Here is a 20,389-nt window from a genome sequence, read left to right as displayed (position 1 = left end):
TCTGTCACTAATCACGAAGCCATAGGGCCATTCACTGCCACATGACTTGGGAAAACAGCATAAGGCCCCAAGTAAAGAACTTTCTGGGCCTCTCTCTCCAAGATATAGCTTAATTGAATAATCAAATATCGCACATAAAGCTCTGATTTTAGAAAGCACTCAAACATTAGGTAGGATAGGGGGTTGAATGATAGCCCCCTAAAAAGACATGTTTACATCCTAGAAAGTGTGGATGTGACCTTATCTGGAAAGAGGGCCATATGGATGTAATTAAGTTAGGGCTCTTGAGACATGATAATCCTGGATAATGGGGTGGGCCTAAATTAATGGCAAGTGTCCATATAAGATGGGGCTTCCCAGGAGGCTCAGTGGTAAAGAATACGCCTGCCAATGCAAGAAGACACAGGAGTCACAAGTGGTTTTTATATATATATATATACCCATAAAAAATTTTTCTTTTCTGTTTTTTTTTGTTTTTTCTTTTTCACTTTACAATATTGTATTGGTTTTGCCATGGGTGTACATTGTTCCCCATCCTGAACCCCCCTCCCACCTCCCTCCCCATCCCATTCCTCTGGGTCATCCCAGTGCACCAGCCCCTATAATATACATGTTTCAATGCCATTCTCCCAAATCATCGCACCCTCACCCTCTTCCACAGAGTCCAAAAGATTGTTCTATACATCTGTGTCTCTTTTGCTGTCTCGCATACAGGGTTATTGTTACCATCTTTCTAAATTCCATGTATATGCGTTAGTATACTGTATTGGTGTTTTTCTTTCTGGCTTACTTCACTCTGTATAATAGGCTCCAGTTTCATCTACCTCATTAGAACTGATTCATATGTATTCTTTTTAATAGCTGAGTAATACTCCATTGTGTATATGTACCACAGCTTTCTTATCCATTCATCTGCTGATGGACATCTAGGTTGCTTCCATGTCCTGGCTATTATAAACAGTGCTGCGATGAACATTGGGGTACATGTGTCTCTTTCCCTTCTGGTTTCCTTGGTGTGTATGCCCAGCAGTGGGATTGCTGGGTCATATGGCAGCTCTATTTCCAGTTTTTTAAGGAATCTCCACACTGTTCTCCATAGTGGCTGTACTAGTTTGCATTCCCACCAACAGTGTAAGAGAGTTCCCTTTTCTCCACACCCTCTCCAGCATTTATCCCTTGTAGACTTTTGGATCGCAGCCATTCTGACTGGCATGAAATGGTATCTCATTGTGGATTTGATTTGCATTTCTCTGATAATGAGTGACGTTGAGCATCTTTTCATGTGTTTGTTAGCCATCTGTATGTCTTCTTTGGAGAAATGTCTATTTAGTTCTTTGGCCCATTTTTTGATTGAGTCGTTTATTTTTCTAGAATTGAGATGTAGGAGTTGCTTGTATATTTTTGAGGTTAATTCTTTGTCAGTTGCTTCATTTGCTATTATTTTCTCCCATTCCAAAGGCTGTCTTTTCACCTTGCTTATAGTTTCCTTTGTTGTGCAGAAACTTTTAATTTTAATTAGGTCCCGTTTGTTTATTTTTGCTTTTGTTTCCAATATTCTGGGAGGTGGGTCATAGAGATCCTGCCGTGATTTATGTCAGAGACTGTTTTGCCTATGTTCTCCTCTAGGAGTTTTATAGTTTCTGGTCTTACGTTTAGATCTTTAATCCATTTTGAGTTTATTTTTGTGTATGGTGTTACAAAGTGTTCTAGTTTCATTCTTTTACAAGTGGTTGACCAGTTTTCCCAGCACCACTTGTTAAAGAGATTGTCTTTTCTCCATTGTATATTCTTGCCTCCTTTGTCAAAGATAAGGTGTCCATAGGTGCATGGATTTATCTCTGGGCTTTCTATTTTGTTCCATTGATCTATATTTCTGTTTTTGTGCCAGTACCATACTGTCTTGATGACTGTGGCTTTGTAGTAGAGCCTGAAGTCAGGCAGGTTGATTCCTCCAGTTCCATTTTTCTTTCTCAAGATTGCTTTGGCTATTCAAGGTTTTTTGTATTTTCATACAAGTTGTGAAATTATTTGTTCTAGCTCTGTGAAGAATACCATTGGTAGCTTGATAGCGATTGCATTGAATCTATAGATTGCTTTGGGTAGTATACTCATTTTCATATATTGATTCTTTTGATCCATGAACATGGTATATTTCTCCATCTATTAGTGTCCTCTTTGATTTCTTTCACCAGTGTTTTATAGTTTTCTATATATAGGTCTTTGTTTCTTTAGGTAGATTTATTCCTAAGTATTTTATTCTTTTTGTTGCAATGGTGAATGGAATTGTTTCCTTAGTTTCTCTTTCTATTTTCTCATTATTAGTGTATAGGAATGCAAGGGATTTCTGTGTGTTGATTTTATATCCTGCAACTTTACTATATTCATTGATTAGCTCTAGTAATTTCCTGGTGAAGTCTTTAGGGTTTTCTATGTAGAGGATCATGTTATCTGCAAACAGTGCGAGTTTTACTTCTTCTTTTCCAATTTGGATTCCTTTTATTTCCTTTTCTGCTCTGATTGCTGTGGCCAAAATTTCCAAAACTATGTTGAATAGTAGTGGTGAGAGTGGGCACCCTTATCTTCTTCCTGACTTTAGGGGAAATGCTTTCAATTTTTCACCATTGAGGATAATGTTTGCTGTGGGTTTGTCATATATAGCTTTTATTATGTTGAGATAAAAAAAGGATTATTATTATTATCCTTTATATTATAATATTATCCTTCTATTCCTGCTTTCTGGAGGGTTTTTATCATAAATGTATGTTGAATTTTGTCAAAGGCTTTCTCTGCATCTATTGAGATAATCATATGGTTTTTATTTTTCAATTTGTTAATGTGGTGTATTACATTGATTGATTTGCAGATATTGAAGAATCCTTGCATCCCTGGGATAGAGCCCACTTGGTCATGATGTATGATCTTTGTAATGTGTTGTTGGATTCTGTTTGCTAGAATTTTGTTAAGGATTTTTGCATCTATGTTCATCAGTGATATTGGCCCGTAGTTTTCTTTTTTGTGGCATCTTTGTCAGGTTTTGGTATTAGGGTGATGGTGGACTCATAGAATGAGTTTGGAAGTTTACCTTCCTCTGCAATTTTCTGGAAGAGTTTGAGTAGGATAGGTGTTAGCTCTTCTCTAAATTTTTGGTAGAATTCAGCTGTGAAGGTGTCTGGACCTGGGCTTTTGTTTGCTGGAAGATTTTTGATTACAGTTTCAATTTCCATGCTTGTGATGGGTCTGTTAAGATTTTCTGTTTCTTCCTGGTTCAGTTTTGAAAAGTTGTACTTTTCTAAGCATTTGTCCATTTCTTCCAAGTTGTCCATTTTATTGGCATATAGTTGCTGATAGTAGTCTCTTATGATCCTTTGTATTTCTGTGTTGTCTGTTGTGATCACTCCATTTTCATTTCTAATTTTATTGATTTGATTTTTCTCCCTTTGTTTCATGATGAGTTTGGCTAATGGTTTGTCAATTTTATTTATCTTCTCAAAGAACCAGCTTTTGGCTTTGTTGATTTTTGCTATGGTCCCTTTTTGTTTCTTTTGCATTTATTTCTGCCCTAATTTTTAAGATTTCTTTCCTTCTACTAACCCTGGGGTTCTTCATTTCTTCCTTTTCTAGTTGCTTTAGGTGTAGAGTTAGGTTATTTATTTGACTTTTTTCTTGTTTCTTGAGGTATGCCTGTATTGCTATGAACATTCCCCTTAGCACTGCTTTTACCGTGTCCCACAGGTTTTGGGTTGTTGTGTTTTCATTTTCATTCATTCATGCATATTTTGATTTCTTCTGTGATTTATTGGTTATTCAGCAGCATGTTGTTCAGCCTCCATATGTTAGAATTTTTAATAGTTTTTCTCCTGTAATTGAGATCTAATCTTACTGCATTGTGGTCAGAAAAGATGCTTGGAATGATTTCAATTTTTTTGAATTTACCAAGGCTAGATTTATGGCCCAGGATGTGATCTATCCTGGAGAAGATTTTGTGTGCACTTGAGAAAAAGGTGAAATTCATTGTTTGGGGGTGAAATGTCCTATAGATATCAATTAGGTCTAACTGGTCTATTGTATCATTTAAAGTTTGTGTTTCCTTGTTAATTTTCTGTTTAGTTGATCTATCCATAGATGTGAGTGGGGTATTAAAGTCTCCCACTATTATTGTGTTATTGTTAATTTCCCCTTTCATACTTGTTAGCATTTTTCTTACATATTGCAGTGCTCCTATGTTGAGTGCATATATATTTATAATTGTTATATCTTCTTCTAGAGTTGATCCCTTGATCATTATGTAGTGTCCTTCTTTGTCTCTTTTCACAGCCTTTGTTTTAAAGTCTATTTTATCTTATATGAGTATTGCTACTCCTGCTTTCTTTTGGTCTCTATTTGTGTGGAATATCTTTTTCCAGCCCTTCACCTTCAGTCAGTATGTGTCCCTTGTTTTGAGGTGGGTCTCTTGTTGACAACATATATAGGGGTTTTGTTTTTGTATCCATTCAGCCAGTCTTTGTCTTTTGGTTGGGGCATTCAACCCATTTACATTTAAGGTAATTATTGATAAGTATGATCCCGTTGCCATTTACTTTATTGTTTTGGGTTCGAGTTTATACACCCTTTCTGTGTTTGCTGTCTAGAGAAGATCCTTAAGCATTTGTTGGAGAGCTGGTTTGGTGGTGCTGAATTCTCTCAGCTTTTGCTTGTCTGTAAAGCTTTTGATTTCTCCTTCATATTTGAATGAGATCCTTGCTGGGTACAGTAATCTGTGCTGTAGGTTATTTTCTTTCATCACTTTAAGTATGTCCTGCCATTCCCTCCTGGCCTGAAGAGCTTCTATTGAAAGATCAGTTGTTATCCTTATGGGAATCCCCTTGTGTGTTATTTGTTGTTTTCCCCTTGCTGCTTTTAATATTTGTTCTTTGTGTTTGATCTTTGTTAATTTGATTAATATGTGTCTTGGGGTGTTTCGCCTTGGGTTTCTCCTGTTTGGGACTCTCTGGGTTTCTTGGACTTGGGTGATTATTTCCTTCCCCATTTTAGGGAAGTTTTCAACTATTATCTCCTCAAGTATTTTCTCATGGTCTTTCTTTTTGTCTTCTTCTTCTGGGACTCCTATGATTCAAATGTTGGGGTGTTTAACATTGTCCCAGAGGTCTCTGAGGTTGTCCTCATTTCTTTTCATTCATTTTTCTTTTTCCTCTCTGTGTCATTTATTTCTACCATTCTATCTTCTACCTCACTTATCCTATATCTTGCCTCCGTTATTCTACTGTTGGTTCCCTCCAGAGTGTTTTTGATCTCATTTATTGCATTATTCATTATATATTGACTCTTTTTTATTTCTTCTAGGTCCTTGTTAAACCTTTCTTGCATCTTCTCAATCCTTGTCTCCAGGCTATTTATCTGTAACTCCATTTTGTTTTCAAGATTTTGGATCATTTTCACTATCATTATTTGGAATTCTTTATTAGGTAGATTCCCTATCTCCTCCTCTTTTGTTTGGCTTGGTGGGCATTTATCCTGTTCCTTTACCTGCTGCATATTTCTCTGCCTTTTCATCTTGTTTATATTGCTGTGTTTGGAGTGGCCTTTCTGTATTCTGGCAGTTTGTGGTTCCTCTTTATTGTGGAGGTTCCTCACTGTGGGTGGGGTTGGACGGGTGGCTTGTCAAGGTTTCCTGGTTAGGGAACCTTGTGTCGGTGTTCTGGTGGGTGGAGCTGGATTTCTTCTCTCTGGAGTGCAATGAAGTGTCCAATAATGAGTTAGGATATCAGTGGGTTTGGTGTGACTTTGGGCAGCCTGTATATTAAAGCTCAGGGCTATGTTCGTGTGTTGCTGGAGAATTTGCATGATATGTCTTGCTCTGGAACTTGTTGGCCCTTGGGTGGTGCTTGGTTTCAGTGTAGGTATGGAGGCATTTGATGAGCTCCTATCGATTAATGTTCCCTGGAGTCAGGAGTTCTCTGGTGTTCTCAGGATTTGGACTTAAGCCTCCTGCCTCTGGTTTTCAGTCTTATTCTTACAGTAGCCTCAAGACTTCTCGATCCGTCACTTCCAAGGCAGTTCCCTCTGTTTGTTTTAGCTTCTTTTGTTTGCTGGTCTCTTCAGTGTCTAATTTCCACCCTGACACAAGGGGGCGATGGTGGACACATTTTTAGGCTCCCTTGTTCAGTCGTGCTGTGGGGAGGGAGAAACACTGCAAACAAATAACACTGGCGTGTGCTCGCAGTGTCTCGGCCACACTGGGTTTGCCCCTGCTCACTGTGTGTGTGCTTTCCCTGTCTACACTGCTTAGGCTCTAGGTTGCTCTGCCGGGAACCGTCTGAGGCCGGCCCTGAGTGGTATGCACTTCCCAGGTCTAAGCCGCCCAGCTTCAGGTACTCGGGTAGTCCTCAGAGGCGCAGACTCGGTTGGGCCTGCATTTTGTGCCCTTCCCAGGTCCGAGCAGCTCAGGTGACCAGGTGCTTGGCAAGTGCGGTCGCTGTGACTTTTTGCCTCCCCCCTCCCTGCCGCTCAGTTTTCTGGGTGTACAACCAGCACACCTTCTCAGGTGTGCCGTGTGTCTCTTCTGGGGAGCTGATCTCTGGCTGCGACCCTCCCGGCGGATGTCGACCGTCCAGAATCCCAAGAAGTCTTGGTTAGCAATGAAGTCTGCTTGGAGTTTGGTATAGGATGCCTCTCTGGGGCCACGATTGCCCCCTTCTGGCTCTGGCTGCCCTCGCCTGCCTGTCTCCAGTGGGGGATGGGCCGGTCCACCGCCGGCTAGCTCTGCTCAGTCCTTTGTTTTGTGAGTGGGCCTGGCAGTGTCTTAGGTTAGGGCTTTTCGTGCGATAGCTATCCCACAGTCTTGTTTGCTATCTCAAGTTAGTTTCCTCAGATTGCCCTCAGGGCATTCAGGCCTGGTCCTTACTCTAAGCAATGCAGCCTGCGCCTCCCTGCCCAGCCCCTGCTTGCTAGTGGTGGATGTGGGTGTCTCCGCTGCTTCTCCGCTGGGAGTTACCATTGGGCATGTAATCTGTGGGTTTTAATTATTTATTTATTTTTCCTCCCGGTTATGTTGTCCTCTGAGGTTCCAAGGCTTGCCACAGACTCACTAGTAAGAGTGTTTCCTGGTGTTTGGAAACTTCTCTCTTTTTTAAGACTCCCTTCCCCGGGCCGGATCTGTCCCTACCTTTTGTCTCTCTTTTTATCATTTATATTTTTTCCTACTTCCTTTCAAAGACAATGGGCTGCTTTTCTGGGTGCCTGATGTCCTCTACCAGCATTCAGAAGTTGTTTTGTGGAACTCACTCAGCGTTCAAATGTTCTTTTGATGAATTTGTGGGGGGAGAAAGCGGTCTCCCCGTCCTATCCCTCCGCCATCTTAGGACCGCCCCCGAGATACGGGTCTTATTCTTGGTTTAGGAAGATCCTGTGGATGAGGAAATGGCAACCCACTGCAGTATTCTTGCCTGGAAAATCCCATGGACAGAGCCTGACAGGCTACTGAGCACATACACACATCTTTATAAGAGATAGTAGAACAGTAACAGACACATGTAAACATAGAGACTGAGACTGGAGTGATGCATCCCCAAACAAAGAACGTCTTGAAGCTGGAAGAAGAAAAGAACATTCTCTCCTAGAGCCCCAGAGAAGTGCAGCCCTACAAACACCTGGATTTGTTTTAAACCACCCAGTTTGTTGTAGTGTATTCCAACAGCTGTAGGAAACTAAGAGAATTATACATCAAGCAAGCACATGCCAGGCACTCAGTGCATTATCTCATATAATCCACACAACATTCCTATGAGATGAAGACCACTGTTATCTCCACTTACAGACAAAGAAATAGGACCAGGAGGGTCATTTATCATCGTGTTCAAGGTCACACATCCAGGCAGTGTGAAGTTGGAATCTGATGTCATACACTGCACTGCCCCTAAAATCTTCTTTACAAAGGCCTCCCTCCTACAAGGGCTGCTTAGACCACAGGCCGGCAAAGCGACCTGACCTGCGGGATCTGTGGGCACAAGCCTCACCTCACACAGAGCCTCAGGCATCCTCCTGCTCTTTGCTACCCTGTCTGCATCTCTGTCTCTGGGGTCTCCAAATAGGCTGGCCTCTGCCTCTCACACCCATTTGACACTCAGCATTTTGCTACCTTACTTTCACATTGTCTCTCTCTCTGCACACACATACATGCCCCCGCTCATTGAACACCATCAGGTTGAAAATGAGCTGATAAAATAATTCCAGGCTCTGTGGCTTGTCCTGCCAGTGACCTTCATTGCATTCCAGCAGGAGGTGTCTGGGGGCTCTGCCCCGAGGCTGGTTGGCAGTATCATTGCTTCCTGCCCAGCACCAGCTGCCTCTCACCACGACAAGCAGTCACGTGCCTGCTATGGGTCTGAATCATCCCCTGTGAGGGATCAAGGCCCAAAGTTAACCAGTTATTACAAATGTCCTCTTATTACAAAACATATATCCCACTTAAATTGCCACACTCAAATGAACTGAACTGTAAAGCAGATATTTCTTTCAGAGTAAGCATTTAAAAGGAAATAGATACTGAAATAAATACTTTATCTCCATCATTAATCTTTAATTCACCAACTTACTCTAAATCCTAGCTTGGAGTCAGACATCCTTCACTGTGATTTGAATGCAACCTTTCTTTCTTTATTTTATTTTTTTTGAGTCAAAGTTCCTTGGGCTGACTTGTGACAGTGATTATACTAACAGTTTTTGTTGAGTGCTTGTGATGTGCCAGGTGGTTTCATGCTTATTTTATGGAGGAAGAAACTATACCCAAAGGGTTTAAGTGACTTGCCCAAGGGTAGGGGGCTGAATGTGAGCTCACGTCTAGCTATCAGCAAAGCTCTCTTGATCTCTCTAATCTTCCAACCCTGGGGAGGTGTGAGCAGACACTTTGAAATGTCCTGTTCTCAGATACCTGCCTCCTTCCTCAACCCTAAGCTGGGCTGAGGCCAGGAAGGCAAGTTTCTCCCTGCCCTAGTGAAGTGTCTATGCAGAGTCCTGATAGAAAAACCCCTTGTGATCAGAGTTGAACCTACCTCTCCACCCCTGCGCATCCCACCTCAACACCCACCCCCCACTTGTCTTTCCCAGACTGTGTCCTCTTTGCCCTCTCTTCACACACACTCCTTTTTGTTGAGAATCAGAAAGCCTTCCTCCTCTTCTCTTCTTGGTAAACTCCTTGTTATGGGTTGAATCGTGTCCCCCACTCCCATGTTCATCTGTTCAAGTCCTAGCCCCCAGTACTTCAGAATGTGACGTTATTTGGGAATAGGGCTACTGAGGATGTAATTAGTTAGGATGAGGCCACATTGGAATATAGTGGGCCCTAATCTTAAATGACTGATGTCCTTATAAAAAAGGAGAAATTTGGACACACACACAAGGAGAATGCCATGTGAATGAAGATGACGGCAGAGATCAGGGTGATGCTTCTACAAGCCAAAATAAGGGCATGATAACCAGTAACCAACAGGCCTGGAACTGACTCTCCCACATAGCCCTCTGAGGGAACCAACCCTGCAAACACTTTGATCTGGGATTTCCGGCTTCCAGAAGTGAAATTTCTATTGGTTACACCATCCAGTTTGTGGTACTTTGTATGCAGCCCTAGGAAACTCATGTGCTCCTCTTCATTTAAGACCCAGTTTCAATGTCCCTTCTCCATGCCTGTGCTTCCTTGTCCCCCCCTCAAGCTGTGGCATGTATTGCACTATATTGCAGTGACTTTGTCTGTGTCTCTGTTCTGCAATGGAAGCTGAGATTTCGAGAGTGGAGAATAAGTTTGCTTTATCTTTGTGTCTACTCCTGTGCCATGTCTGTGCACTGCGGATTGTAGATGCTCAATAAATGCTTGTTGAAGAAAAGGCTAAGGAACAGCATAGCTCACTGGTCCACATAGCCTGGAGGCCTGCCTAAGCTCTCATCCTGTGGTTAGAAAAAAAAGAACTAAATCTAAACCATAGGTCATTCTGGGGGACGTTTATAGAAATGAAACAGCTACACAGATGTGCACTTCCACACAGTCTGAATCGGGAGTCAGAGCAGGCCTTGTTGGTGTCACAGCAGCACAGCTGGTGAGCTGGGGGTGGGGAGGCTCCCAGAGGCCTACTTTCACGAGAGGGAGGCGCCAGGGAGAGGGCTTGGCCCCTGGAAGGGGCCCTTGGTGTTGAAGGGAAATTGAGATGATGCAACAGCCTGCTTCCTGCTTCCTGAGTTGTCCCAGCGCCCACCCTGTGGACTCCTGTCTGGGTCCAGGAGGAAGGCTAGGCTATTGGGAAAGCCAGGAAGATCTCTTTTCTACCAAACACTGGGCCCCAAAGAGCTCTAGACTCCTGTGGCCGTATTTACAAAAAGAGCAGGTGAGCAGTGTCACAACTCACTTTGCTGCTGATCCCAGCCCTTTGGCATTTTGGGGTTCAGTGCAGTGAGAATGGGTGCAGGCTGGTTTGTGCACATGTATGTTCTCCCCTGGGAATCCCCTCAGTCCCGGGAGTTGAAGTTCTATATCAACTGTTGGGGCTAAGAGGGAGGTGAAGAACACTGGAATTTAACTTATTATAGCTAATGGTGACTCCAGAGACTGAGGAGGCCTGTGGGTAAGTTGGGCTAAACCCAGGTGACGTGCTTTCTCCTCTACAAATTTTGTCTGAGTGCTGTGGCATGGGGGAAAAAGAGAAAGAATAAAGCATTCTGCAGCCAAAAATATTTCCAACAAAGAGCAGTGAAGTCCCAGCTTAGCCCCTGACCTTATTAACGTGCTATATTAGAGATCCACACATTAGGTGATTTGATCTAAACTGAACAAGGACAAGATGACATTCACAACTACTAAGTCCTGGCCACTGAGACACAGAACAGCACCAAATGGGGAGGTAACAGGCAGCGAATACTAGCTCTAAAGAGGCATATGAACTGTGTGCATGCATGCATGAGTGCACGCTGTGCAAAGATACATTAACCATGAAAAGCCAAGTCACACTATTACTACTAATCTGGATGATCAAAATGCAAAGGACTGAAACACTGAGGATTTAGAGGCCCAAGTAATTGGTTAGAATGAAGAAATTCTACCACCAGACATCACAAGGTGCTTCGGTGAGCTAATCCAGTGCATCACAGTTTCAGATGCACAACAGAACCATCTGGTGAGTTGATTCTTTTAATGCAGAGATTAGGCTCCACCTGACCAATGAAATCATGATTTCTGGGATAGGACCAAAGCACTGCTATTTCCTTAAAGCTCTCCAAGGTGATTCTATTGAGCCAGGGTTAAGAATGCACTGACTTAATCTTTTCATCATCAACAAAATTAAATACCATTAGTGTTAACAGGGGGAAAAAAACTGTTTAAAAGAACAAGAGAGTGTTGTATCAGAACAGGGAATATAATTCTATCATTGAGACTATGGACTCTGGAGCCAGACCACTAAAGTTCAACTTGTCTTGGGTCACTTACTATCTGTTAACCTTTTGTGCTTGGTTGCTCAGGCATGTACAACTCTTTAGACTGTAGCCCACCAGGCTTCTCTGTCCATGGGATTTTTCAGGCAAGAATACTGGAGTGGGTTGCTATTTTCCTCCTCCAGGGGAATCTTCCTAACCAAGGGATTGAACCCATGTCTCCTGGGTCTGCTGCATTGCAGGCAGATTCGTTACTCACTGATCCATCTACAGTACATCATTTTCCCTCTCTGTGCTCCAGTACTCTTGCCTGGCAAATCCCATGGATGGAGGAGCCTGGTAGGCTGCAGTCCATGGGGTCGCTAAGAGTCGGACATGACTGGGCGACTTCACTTCCACTTTTCACTTTCATGCAAAGGAAATGGCAACCCACTCCAGTGTTCTTGCCTGGAGAATCCCAGGGACAGGGGAGCCTGGTGGGCTGCCGTCTCTGGGGTCGCACAGAGTCGGACACGACTGAAGTGACTTAGCAGCAGGAGCAGCAGAGGCAGTGCCTCAGTTTTCTGTAAAACGAAAACAATAACACATCTCACAAGGTGATCATGAACACTGAAAGTGAAAGTTGCTCAGTCGTGTCTGACTCTGCAACCCTGAATTCTCCAGGCCGGAATACTGGAGTGGATAACCTTCCCCTTCTCCAGGAGATCTTTCCAACCCAGATATCGAACCCAGGTCTCCCACATTGCAGGCAGATTCTTTACCAGCTGAGCCACAAGAGAACCCAAGAATACTGGAATGGTTAGCCTATCCCTTCTCCAGTGGATCTTTCCAACCCAGGAATCGAACTGGGGTCTTCTGCTTTGCAGGAGATTCTTTACCAACTGAGCTATCAGGGAAGCCTGATCCTGAGCGCTAGGAGTTTATATTGTTAGGATACTTTAAAAAGTACCTGGCACTCTGTCAGCACTACATAAATATTTACTATTAATTGTCTACAAACAAGTTTTTCACAGGTCTAGGCTTGTGGTTGAAACTGAAGATGTAGTCTGTCCATCAAGATAGCCTTTCCTATAGTGTCCTGCTTTTGGAAGTCGAGTATAGGGGGTACAGAAACTAGAAATGTAAACTGGACTATTGGTAAACTGTAGCTTTGAAATTCTATCAAATAGAAGAAAAGTCTAATCTATTGGTTGAATTCCATTACAATTACCAACAACTAGAACATTAAAAACAGTAATATAGAAAACAGTTTTAGTCTAAGAAGGCAAGAATATACATTGGGGAGGGAGGAGCTAAGATGGCGGAGGAGTAGGACGGGGAGAACACTTTCTCCCCCACAAATTCATCAAAAGAACATTTAAACGCCGAGTAAATTCCACAAAACAACTTCTGAATGCCGGCAGAGGACATCAGGCACCCAGAAAAGCAACCCAAGTCTTTGAAAGGAGGTAGGGAAAAATATAAAAGACAAAAAAAGGGACAAAAGAGGGAGGGACGGAGTTCCATCCCGGGAAGGGAGTCTTAAAAAGAGAGAAGTTTCCAAACACCAGAAAACCTTCTCACTGCTGAATCTGTGCCGAGCCTTGGAAGCACAGAGGGCAACATAACAGGGAGGAAAAATAAACAATTAAAATCCACACATTGCGAGCCCTATGGTAACTCCCCCAGCGGAGAAGCAGCGCAGATGCCTGCATACGCCATTAGCAAGCAGGGGCTGGGCAGGGAGGCGCGGCGCGGGCTGCATCGCAAGGATCTGGCCTGAATACCCCGAGCACTATCTGAGCGAAATAATTTGGGCTAGCAAACCAGACTGTGGGATATCTACCACGTGAAAAGCCAGCCCTAACCTATGACACCGCCAGGCCCGCGCACGGAACAAAGAACTGAACAGAGATAGCCGGCGGCAGACCATCCCCCTCCGGTGATAGGCAGCCAGAGCCGGAAGGGGACAATCGCAGCCCCAGAGAGACATTATCTATGAAACTGTAAGGAGGCTTCTTTGCTAACTAAAACTTCTTGGGGGTCTGGATGGTCAACATCTGCCTGAGAAGGTGTGCCGGTGCGCAACTAGATAACCGAGCGGCGGGGAGGCGATAAATCGCAGCAATCGCGCGCGCAAAACACCTCATCACCTGAGCTGCTCGGATCTGGGAAGGGCACAAAACGCAGGCCCAACCGAGAGTCTGCGCCTCTGAGGACTACCCGAGTGCCTGAACCTGAGCGGCTTGGACCTGGGAAGTACAGGTAGCCCAGGGCCGGCCGCGGATGGTTCATGGCGGAGCAACCTAGAGCCTGAGCAGCGTGGGCAGAGAGGCTACAAGCGCTGTGAACTGGGGGCAGACCCAGCGTGGCTGAGGCACTGCGAGCACACGCCAGTGTTATTTGTTTGCGGCATCCCTCCCTACCTCCCCTCAGTGCGACTGAACAAGTGAGCCTATAAAAAAAAAAAAAAATTTAAGTCCTCTATTATTCCTTTAATTTCCACTTTTATAACCAATTACTTTGCAAAAAAAAAAAAAAAGAAGACCCTTTTTTTAAAAAGCAAACTTCATATATATATAATTTTTTAAAATAATTTTTTGACATTTTTTTTTCTTTTTCCTTCTTTTCTTTAACATTGTATTTTTGAAATTCCAAACTCTACTCTAGATTTTTAATTTTAACTTTTTAGTATTTGTTATCAATTTTGTACCTATAGTTTTTTTTTGTTTTTATATAATTTCTGGGACCCTTTTTTCTTTTTTCTTTTTCTTTTTCTCTGTTTCTTTCTCTTCTTCTTTTAAATAACATTGTATATCTGAAATTCCAAACTCTATTCTAGATTTTTAATTTATGCTTTTTGGTATTTGTTATCAATTTTGTACCTGTATTCTTTTTTTAAATAATTTATGCGACCTTGTTTGTTCTTGTTTGTTTTTTTTTCCTCTCTCTTTCTTTTTCTTCTTCTTTTTTTTTTAACATTGTATTTTTGAAATTCCAAACTCTACTCTAGATTTTTAACTTTTGCTTTTTGGTATTAGTTATCAATTTTGTACCTATATTTTCTTTATAATTTTTGAGACCTTGTTTGTTTTTGTTTGTTCATTTTTTCTCTTTCTTTTCCTTCTTCTTTTCTTTAACATCGTATTTTTGAAATTCCAAATTCTACTCTAGATTTTAAATTTCTGTTTTTATGTATTTGTTACCAATTTTGTACCTTAAGAACCCAATCTTCAGTACCCATTTTTCACTAGGGAGCGAGATTACTGGCTTAACTGCTCTCTCTCCCTTTGGACTCTCCTTTTTCTCCACTAGGTCGCCTGTGTCTCCTTCTTAACCCCTCTCTACTCTACCCAACTCTGTGAATTTCTGTGTGTTCCAGACGGTGGAGAACACTTAGGGAACTGATTATTGGCTGGATCTGTCTCCCTCCTTTTCATTCCCCCCATTTACCCTCCTGGCCACCTCTGCCACCTTCTTCCTTCTTCTCTTCTCTGTATAACTCTGTGAACAACTATGAGTGGTCGAGTTGTGGAGTGCACATAAGGAAGAGATTACTGAATAGCCCACTCTCTCCTCTATTGATTCCACCGCATCTCATTTGGGTCACCTCTAACTCTCTCCTCACTCTTCTCTTCTCCATATAACCCTGTAAACCTCTCTGGGCGAAACAAGTTTCAGGGCAAGACATACCAAGCAAATTCTCCAGCAGCAAGGAATCCAGCCCTGAGCTCCAAGATACAGGCAGCCCAAAGTCACCCCAAAACCATAGACATCCCATAACTCATTACTGGACATTTTATTGCACTCCAGAGAGAAGAAATACAGCTCCACTCACCAGAACACTGACACAAGCTTCCCTAACCAAGAAACCTTGACAAGCCACCTGTACAAACCCACACAGAGCGAGGAAACGCCACAATAAATAAACTCCACAAACTGCCAGAATACAGAAAGGACACCCCAAACGCAGCAATTTAAACAAGATGAAGAGACAGAGGAATACCCAGCAGATAAAGGAACAGGATAAATGCCCACCAAACCAAACAAAAGAGGAAGAGATAGGGAATCTACCTGATAAAGAATTCCGAATAATGATAGTGAAATTGATCCAAAATCTTGAAATCAAAATGGAATCACAGATAAATAGCTTGGAGACAAAGATTGAGAAGATGCAAGAAAGGTTTAACAAGGACCTAGAAGCAATAAAAGAGAGTCAATATAAAATGAATAATGCAATAAGTGAAATTAAAAACACTCTGGAGGCAACAAATAGTAGAATAACAGAGGCAGAAGATAGGATTAGTGAATTAGAAGATAGAATGGTAGAAATAAATGAATCAGAGAGGATAAAAGAAAAACGAATTAAAAGAAATGAGGACAATCTCAGAGACCTCCAGGACAATATTAAACGCTACAACATTCGAATCATAGGGGTCCCAGAAGAAGAAGACAAAAAGAAGGACCATGAGAAAATACTTGAGGAGATAATAGTTGAAAACTTCCCTAAAATGGGGAAGGAAATAATCACCCAAGACCAAGAAACCCAGAGAGTCCCAAACAGGATAAACCCAAGGCAAAACACCCCAAGACACATATTAATCAAATTAACAAAGATCAAACACAAAGAACAAATATTAAAAGCAGCAAGGGAAAAACAACAAATAACACACAAGGGAATTCCCATTAGGATAACAGCTGATCTTTCAATAGAAACTCTTCAAGCCAGGAGGGAATGGCAAGACATACTTAAAGTGATGAAAGAAAATAACCTACAGCCCAGATTATTGTACCCAGCAAGGATCTCATTCAAATATGAAGGAGAAATCAAAAGCTTTACAGACAAGCAAAAGCTGAGAGAATTCAGCACCACCAAACCAGCTCTCCAACAAATACTAAAGGATTTTCTCTAGACAGAAAACACAAAAACAGTGTATAAACTCGAACCCAAAACAATAAAGTGAATGGCAACGGGATCATACTTATCAGTAATTACCTTAAATGTAAATGGGTTGAATGCCCCAACCAAAAGACAAAGACTGGCTGAATGGATACAAAAACAAGACCCCTACATATGTTGTCTACAAGAGACCCACCTCAAAACAGGGGACACATAGAGACTGAAAGTGAAGGGCTGGAAAAAGATTTTTCATGCAAATAGGGACCAAAAGAAAGCAGGAGTAGCAATACTTATATCAGATAAAATAGACTTTAAAACAAAGGCTGTGAAAAGAGACAAAGATGGTCAGTACATAATGATCAAAGGATCAATCCAAGAAGAAGATATAACAATTATAAATATATATGCACCCAACACGGGAGCGCCGCAATATGTAAGACAAATGCTAACAAGTATGAAAGGAGAAATTAACAATAACACAATAATAGTGGGAGACTTTAATACCCTACTCACATCTATGGATAGATCAACTAAACAGAAAATTAACAAGGAAACACAAACTTTAAACGATACAATAGACCAGTTAGACCTAATTGATATCTATAGGACATTTCATCCCCAAACAGTGAATTTCACCTTTTTCTCAAGCGCACATGGAACCTTCTCCAGGATAGATCACATCCTGGGCCATAAATCTAGCCTTGGTAAATTCAAAAAAATAGAAATCATTCCAAGCATCTTTTCTGACCACAATGCAGTAAGATTAGATCTCAATTACAGGAGAAAAACGATTAAAAATTCCAACATATGGAGGATGAACAACACCCTGCTGAATAACCAACAAATCACAGAAGAAATCAAAAAAGAAATCAAAATTTACATAGAAACTAATGAAAATGAAAACACAACAACTCAAAACCTGTGGGACACTTTAAAAGCAGTCCTAAGGGGAAAGTTCATAGCAATGCAGGCATACCTAAAGAAACAAGAAAAAAGTCAAATAAATAACCTAACCCTACACCTAAAGCAACTGGAAAAGGAAGAAATGAAGAACCCCAGGGTTAGTAGAAGGAAAGAAATCTTAAAAATTAGGGCAGAAATAAATACAAAAGAAACAAAAGAGACCATAGCAAAAATCAACAAAGCCAAAAGCTGGTTCTTTGAAAGGATAAATAAAATTGACAAACCATTAGCCAGACTCATCAAGAAACAAAGGGAGAAAAATCAAATCAATAAAATTAGAAATGAAACTGGAGAGATCACAACAGACAACACAGAAATACAAAGGATCATAAGAGACTACTATCAACAATTATATGCCAATAAAATGGACAACGTGGAAGAAATGGACTAATTCTTAGAAAAGTACAACTTTCCAAAACTCGACCAGGAAGAAATAGAAAATCTTAACTGACCCATCACAAGCACGGAAATTGAAACTGTAATCAAAAATCTTTCAGCAAACAAAAGCCCAGGTCCAGACAGCTTCACAGCTGAATTCTACCAAAAATTTAGAGAAGAGCTAACACCTATCCTGCTCAAACTCTTCCAGAAAATTGCAGAGGAAGGTAAACTTCCAAACTCATTCTATGAGGCCACCATCACCCTAATACCAAAACCTGACAAAGATCCCACAAAAAAAGAAAACTACAGACCAATATCACTGATGAACATAGATGCAAAAATCCTTAACAAAATTCTAGCAATCAGAATCCAACAACACATTAAAAAGATCATACACCATGACCAAGTGGGCTTTATCCCAGGGATGCAAGGATTCTTCAATATCCGCAAATCAATCAATGTTATACATCACATTAACAAATTGAAAAACAAAAACCATATGATTATCTCAATAGATGCAGAGAAAGCCTTTGACAAAATTCAACATCCATTTATGATAAGAACTCTCCAGAAAGCAGGAATAGAAGGAATATATCTCAACATAATAAAAGCTATATATGACAAACCCACAGCAAACATTATCCTCAATGGTGAAAAATTGAAAGCATTTCCTCTAAAGTCAGGAACAAGACAAGGGTGCCCACTTTCACCATTAGTATTCAACATAGTTTTGGAAGTTTTAGCCACAGCAATCAGAGCAGAAAAAGAAATAAAAGGAATCCAAATTGGAAAAGAAGAAGTAAAACTCTCACTGTTTGCAGATGACATGATCCTCTACATAGAAAACCCTAAAGACTTCACCAGGAAATTACTATAACTAATCAATGATTATAGTAAAGTTGCAGTATATAAAATCAACACACAGAAATCCCTTGCATTCCTATACACTAATAATGAGAAAACTGAAAGAGAAATTAAGGAAACAATTCCATTCACCATTGCAACGGAAAAAATAAAATACTTAGGAATATATCTACCTAAAGAAACCAAAGACCTATATATAGAAAACTATAAAACACTGGTGAAAGAAATCAAAATGGACACTAATAGATGGAGAAATATACCATGTTCATGGATCAAAAGAATCAATATAGTGAAAATGCGTATACTACCCAAAGCAATTTATAGATTCAATGCAATCCCTATCAAGCTACCAACGGTATTCTTCACAGAGCTAGAACAAAGAATTTCACAATTTGTATGGAAATACAAAAAACCTCGAATAGCCAAAGCTATCTTGAGAAAGAAGAATGGAACTGGAGGAATCAACCTGCCTGACTTCAGGCTCTACTACAAAGCCACAGTTATCAAGACAGTATGGTACTGGCACAAAGACAGAAATATTGATCAATGGAACAAAATAGAAAGCCCAGAGATAAATCCACGCACATATGGACACCTTATCTTTGACAAAGGAGGCAAGAATATACAATGGATTAAAGACAACCTCTTTGACAAAGAAGGCAAGAATATACAATGGATTAAAGACAACCTCTTTAACAAGTGGTGCTGGGAAAACTGGTCAACCACTTGTAAAAGAATGAAACTAGACCACTTTCTAACACCATACACAAAAATAAACTCAAAATGGATTAAAGATCTCAATGTAAGACCAGAAACTATAAAACTCCTAGAGGAGAACATAGGCAAAACACTCTCCGACATACATCACAGCAGGATCCTCTATGACCCACCTCCCAGAATATTGGAAACAAAAGCAAACATAAACAAATGGAACCTAATTAAACTTAAAAGCTTCTGCACAACAAAGGAAGCTATTAGCAAGGTGAAAAGGCAGCCTTCAGGATGGGAGAAAATAATAGCAAATGAAGCAACTGACAAACAACTAATCTCAAAAATATACAAGCAACTCCTACAGCTCAACTCCAGAAAAATAAATGACCCAATCAAAAAATGGGCCAAAGAACTAAATAGACATTTCTCCAAAGAAGACATACAGATGGCTAACAAACACATGAAAAGATGCTCAACATCACTCATTATCAGAGAAATGCAAATCAAAACCACTATGAGGTACCATTTCACGCCAGTCAGAATGGCTGCAATCCGTAAGTCTACAAGCAATAAATGCTGGAGAGGGTGTGGGGAGAAGGGAACTCTCTTACACTGTTGGTGGGAATGCAAATTAGTACAGCCACTATGGAGAACAGTGTGGAGATTCCTTAAAAAACTGGAAATAGAACTGCCTTATGATCCAGCAATCCCACTGCTGGGCATACACACTGAGGAAACCAGAAGGGAAAGAGACACGTGTACCCCAATGTTCATTGCAGCACTGTTTATAATAGCCAGGACATGGAAGCAACCTAGATGTCCATCAGCAGATGAATGGATAAGAAAGCTGTGGTACATACACACAATGGAGTATTACTCAGCCATTAAAAAGAATACATTTGAATCAGTTCTAATGAGATGGATGAAACTGGAACCTATTATACAGAGTGAAGTAAGCCAGAAAGAAAAACACCAATACAGTATACTAACGCATATATATGGAATTTAGAAAGATGGAAACAATAACCCTGTGTACGAGACAGCAAAAGAGACACCGATGTATAGATCAGTCTTATGGACTCTGTGGGAGAGGGAGAGGGTGGGAGATTTGGGAAAATAGCATTGAAACATGTATAATATCACGTATGAAACGAGTCGCCAGTCCAGGTTCGATGCACA

This window comes from Bos grunniens, chromosome 8 (genome assembly GCF_055505025.1).
Source record: "Bos grunniens cultivar Pamir isolate PY7600 chromosome 8, Bosgru_T2T1.0, whole genome shotgun sequence".
NCBI lineage: Eukaryota > Metazoa > Chordata > Mammalia > Artiodactyla > Bovidae > Bos > Bos grunniens.
The sequence above is the reverse complement of the archived record's forward strand: the minus strand, read 5'-3'. Positions refer to the sequence as shown.